Source organism: Chelonoidis abingdonii, chromosome 5 (assembly GCF_003597395.2).
Source record: "Chelonoidis abingdonii isolate Lonesome George chromosome 5, CheloAbing_2.0, whole genome shotgun sequence".
Classification (NCBI taxonomy): Eukaryota; Metazoa; Chordata; order Testudines; family Testudinidae; genus Chelonoidis; species Chelonoidis abingdonii.
In genome coordinates this window covers 123,962,755-123,968,782 of record NC_133773.1, presented here as the reverse complement: position 1 = coordinate 123,968,782, position 6,028 = coordinate 123,962,755, and positions in this window count along the sequence as shown.

Sequence of the window (6,028 nt, the reverse complement as noted above, 5' to 3'; positions counted from 1 at the left end):
TTGTGTTGTAAGCTCTGTGGGGCAGAGCAGGGCCGGCGCTTGCATTTAGGCGGCCTAGGCAATCGCCTAGGGTGCCAGAATTATTGGTGGGTGGCATTTTGCCGGAGGGGTCGGCAGGTGGTTCCGGTGGACCTGCCGCAGTGGTGCCTGCGGATGGTCAGCTGCTCGCGCGGCTCCAGCGGACCTCCCGCAGGCACGACTGTGGCAGCTCCACTGGAGCTGCACGAGCAGCCGACCGTCCGCAGGCAGGACAGCAGCAGCTCCACCGGAGCCGCGGCACCAGCGCGCGGGGCGGCAAAATTGCCATGCGCCTAGGGACCTCAAACCCCTAGCACCAGTCTTGGGACAGAGACTGTCTTTTTGTTCTGTGTCTGTGCAGCACCTAGCACAATGGGGTTGACATCCGGACAGAGATCCACTTGTTTGTGCACCTAGTTGACTTTTCACCTTCTGTCCAAATCCAACTCCTGATCAAATGGCAGACACTGAGCACAGACTGGCCGCAGGTACAAGCAAGAAGATTCAGCTAAGCTCCCTTGTTACTGCTTTTCAGGTCACTAGGTACTTGATTGTAGCTGAGGCTTAGGTCCAGTGGCTTCCTGTGAGCACAGTTTACACTCTCACCCCTCCCTCTAAGAAATAATCACTAGGGAAATAATAATTTACAATACAAAGTGGTAAAAAAGTATGACTTTTCCAGGGAAAGTTCTGTGAAACCATTTTTTTTAAACTGCTTATAACTCTAGTTATTACTTTCAAAGAATGCACACAAAAAAACACAGATCAAGGAGAAGAAATATGGCTCTCACAAAATAGTTCTCTTTGCACATTATTCTCTCCATACTTAGCTTAAGTAACTTTTGAATTGATGAAAATCCTAACCTTTAGTTAGCAGAAGTGCCTAGTTATATATACAACATGTAACACATTGCAGTTGTCCATTCTGCAGCATGCACTCAGTATAAAACGCAGTGATTAGAATCGTGAAAAGGAAAAAAAAATGTTACAGGGCCAACAGCTAAGCAATTAAAATAACACCTATGTTACGCAAATGGACATATTTTACATATGAATGCTCTGATTGGGAAAACAAGCTTCCTGGACAAAGTTCTATGGTACGCTATTGTATCTTAAACACAAAAAGCTGCTTGACGCAGCAGATAAATGGTACATTGCTGCCACTGAAATAGCAAACTGAACACAATCAATGAAATCAAATGAAGCATTAACCACTATGGCCTACCTGCAAGTGGCCTGATACTAATGTGATATGGCAGCTGAGAGCAGCTTCATACAACTTTCTCAGCCTCCCTAAGTAATTGGTAACCTCTGACCTCATCTCACATGAGTAGCTGGGGAGAACTACTCCCAGTTAAGCAGACAGGTCAAGCCGAAGCCTGATTGTCTGAACCTTCAAACATGTGACCCTCTTCCTCAAAACTTTCTTTCTCACACCTAAAGATCATGCCACTGGCCCCTGATATTGCACTTTGATCACTGCTTGGAGTCCTTTGTTTACCTTATATATTAGCCCAGTCAAATGTGCCTGAACTGTACACTATCAGTTTTTCCCTAGTCCTTTAAGTTTGTGTAAAGAGAAACTAGCCTAATCTTAGTAAACTTCTATCTTGTTTAGCACTGATCTTAGATATCTGCAAAACTGACAGCGTCACTAATATAATCCTGATGTTGGCATCTGTGACTTTAACACTTGGAGCATCCGAATGTAGTTTAACTGAAGTGATTCACTGAACTTTGGATACCAGTGAAAAAAAGATTGCTCAGATTTGGGAAGCAGATTAGGTACAGTGATCTGCTTTGCATATTCAACTTCTAGATGGAATATGGCCAAATGTATCAATCATGTACTAGTTCTGTGAAAGCAGAATTGTAGTCTAATTGGCCAGTATTCGTTAGTACACACCATAAAAGCATGCTCCCACTGAAGTTTTGCAACTGACTTCAATGAAAGCAGGAGCAGGCCTTGGAATTTGAAAGGAGAACACAAAGGGTACATCTACACTGCATCTGGGAGTGCTTCCCAGCAAAGGTAGACAGACATGCACTAGCTCCGCTCCAGTTAGCACGACAGGTAGTAGTGTGGCCACAGCAGCACTGGAAGTGGAAGCTGCTCAGGTTAGCTGCCCAAGTACATACCCAGGGCTCAGATGGGTTTATACTGTAGTGACTAGCCCGAGCTGCCACCCACGCCATTGCAGCCAGTGTGCTAACTCAAGCAGAGCTAGCTCATATTTGTCTCCCTTGAATGGGTAGCAGGTTCCCAGTAGTAGTGTAGACTTATCCCAAGGTTTTGAAAGAAGCCAAGGAAAATTAGGTGCTCAACTCCTATCCAGTTCCAAAGGCTCTGGGTGCCTTTAGTCTTTTTGCAAATCCCATCCAAAAGATCTATAAGTGATGCAAGAAAGTTTGGCATCTCCTCCTCCTTTCCAACATCCTCCCTTACTTGTGGGTAAGTGCTAGGTTGGAATACTCTGTGTAGATATGATTTAGTCTCTGCTCATGTACCTGCATTTAAAATAAGCTTTTGCTCTGTGGTTTTCTAATGCACAACCCCTCTCGTTACACAGAATCCTCTGCTGTGGCTCATGTTAAATAACTAATTTTCTTGAATAATTGAGCAGACATTTTGAAGGTAGTTATTTATATTTGCTTCATACCATAAGGAGAAATGATATTTGTCTGCTCTGCCATAATTTACTTTTTCCTTTTTTTTCCTTTTTATAAATAGCTCTCAAAGCAGGCCAGTAATAAACTAATAAACAATACTGTTTGCAATGTTGTTAATAAACATTGCTGTTGTTACACAATGGTGAATTTCACATAGGCAATTAGTGGTGGGCTTTATCCTCCTATGTCACATGCTGCTTCAGTTTAGCACAAATGCTATCATCCTGATTTTACCAGTAAATATGAAACTTCAAGACTCCAAAAATTTAGTGCTCACTTAAACTAGTCAAATCCTTTCATAGTTTAGAAAGCCAGCTGCCTTGCAGTGACCGTCAATTTTATTGTAGGAATCAATTTGTCTCCACTGACGGAAAATAATTGCAAAGCAAACAAATTATCCATGGTACATTGAACTCCATTCACTCCAGGGACTCTGAGCTTCCAGCTTTAGAAGATTTTTCTTTGCATCTCTCAAAAAATAACCCCGTCTTAAAAAAAAAACCAAACAAACCAAGACTCTCATTTCTGGTAGAGATCCTCAAGATTTTTATCCTTGCTTAATTTTACAATATTTGACCAGGCATAAAGATACTACGCAATACAACTAATCTGGATATAGTAAAGTCCCAAATCTGCAGCTTTGTGTGGTAGAAGTTTAGTAAAAGCAAAGAAAACTGTAGCTGGAAATGAAGAATCCACATGGAGGGTGAATGTTTGAAAGGCCACACTCAACCTTCTGTATAAATACAATCCACAGGCTACATACAATAGTACCTAACCTTGACTGATATAGGTTCACAAATACGGGTTTAGGTACCTACATTTCTGGGCCTGGGTCTGAACATTTTGGCCTTATAACCTATCTTTGATTGTTGAGAAGCACCACTGCAGGGTTCTCAGGGCACTCCAGTTTCCAGCATGAAGTCTTTAGCTCCACCACTCAGATTTCAATTGGTGGAGGTGAACTCATTCCTGGCTGCATGACCAGGTCACTTCCTGATATCAGCTGTGGGGGTCTATTTACTTCTAACCAACACCAAATGGAGGGGTAGAGGAAAACATATGGCATGTAGGGTGCTCTCTGACATTAGCTAATTAGAAGAGAACATTAAAGGGGCAGTGCCTTCAAAATGTATTTCAGAAAAGAAAAAATGCAAACACGGTCTCCTTTCCATTCTTTGCAGTATACAGGCCCAGTCCTGCCATTCCTTTATAACAGTGGCCGTCTCTACTATCTACTGTGACTATTCTCCCCTGTGTAAGGACTACTCACGTGAGAGTTATAGCAAAGCCGCCTCTTTGGTACTTAAAACTGAATTTTTGGGTGCAGTTTACTTTGAGCATCAGTGCTTCTTTAAAAAAAAAGTGACTCTGTAAGCATCTTTAACCAGCTGTGTATTTAAAATAACAAATAAAGTAATGGTATTTTTTACTGTTTCCCCATTTATTGGAGGAAGTGTGATCTAGTGGTTAGAGCATGATCTTGGGAGCCAGGGACTTCTAGCTAGACTTCTATGGCAGTGGGAGCCAGGGCCTGGGTTCTACTAGTCTGGCACTGACTCTCGGTGTGACCTTAGGCAATGGATATAATAACACAAGTATAATAATAATAATTAATACTCACTTACTTTGCTCTGTGTTGTCTTATTTAGGGCCAATTAATTAGGGACACATTTTGTTCTCAAATACATCGATGTGAATTGAGCATAATTACATTGGAGTCAGTAGAGCTACTCTGGATTTAGACTGATATAACTTACAAAAGAAACAAAGTAGGTGATGCAATGCCTATAGAAATCCTATAGAAATACAAAATATTAATAAACATCCTATTTCCAATCATCCCCTAAATAAAATGAAATATTGCTATAAACCTTTATAATATACAATATATATATATATTATATAATAGTATATAATATATACTGTACACTTACTCCTTATTTAAGTGGTAACAGTTAAGGTGATGGGAATTTATTAGAAATCACTAACTGGCATACAAGAGCACATGGACAAACAGGTAACCAAAAGTCATTCATTTCTTCTAGTCCTTAATTCCAGGAGAGGACATTCATTGACCTTATTATGGCTGTAAATTGATCATACTAAATATAGATGTATAGGTTTAAGGATATTTTAAAATGTACTGGAATTAATTTTGATCTGTTCTGGGCACTTTTCAAGAATGAATGGCCATATATTAAATTATTAGGCATTTTTTATTCATCTTCCATCATTCAAATCAGCTGATAAATACAGAAACCTGAATTGTGTGGTGGTCATCATAGGTAACCTGACACCATTATGTAATGGAACCAAAAGGTGTCTGCGTCTAAACTCTGATATGTATAAAGTGAATAAACCACAAACTGGCAGATGGTACATTAGGGACTGATTCTCCTCTATGTAATCATTTACTGCTTTAAACCAAAAAACAGTCTCCACCTATGCTTTGTCAATGTCACTGGCTTAACTAAATCAGTTTAAAATGGCACCTTCATTTAAACAGCTAGGACTCTGCATAGTGATTGTCCTGCTTATCAGGCTATTATAAGAATATGTTGTGTCTGATTATTCACTGATTTACAGCAGTTTAACATCAGTATAGCTCTATTAACTTTAGTGTACTGCAGTTACCTCTGATTTGCACTTGCAAGAGTGAAAGGATAATGAAGACCATTGTGCTCATTTCAAATTCATATTTATTTTATGGCGTTTTTAAAAAAATCATTTCAAGGGACACACTTTACTACAGTAATTTTGACTCATTTATCAGCATAAAATGAACAAGGAGCCAAACAATTACAAAGTTAGTGATAGAAAACACCAATTCATTGCTCTTTGACTACTGTGAATAGACTACAGACAACTCCAGGAACGAAATTTAAACAGACTTTTCCATTGTTTAGAGTCATTGGTTTCCCTCACATCTGTTTTTACCCTAAGCACTCATCATAATTAATTGGGTGTGCCATTTATCATGGACTAATTAAGTGGCTTCTACTGTATTTGTCATTGCCAGCAAAGGAAAAGAGCTCATTTCAGCTTAAATTTTTATCACGGGCAAGCAATTTAAAACAAATAGCTTCACAATTTCCAGATAAAAGACATGTTAACTCCCAGCAATAAGCCCTGCCCATGGCAGAGGGGTGACAGCTCATTCCGATGCTCTGCATCTGAGCTATTTGCATTGCAAACTAATTTTTACAGCGTCACAACTTTCTGCAACAGCAGGATTCACTCTGATGGTGCTGCTATGGGAATTTTTCCCTGAATGCTCTGGTGTTTCATTGTTGCAAAGTTAGAGGAGCGGATAATAACAACTGCAAGAGTTGTAATA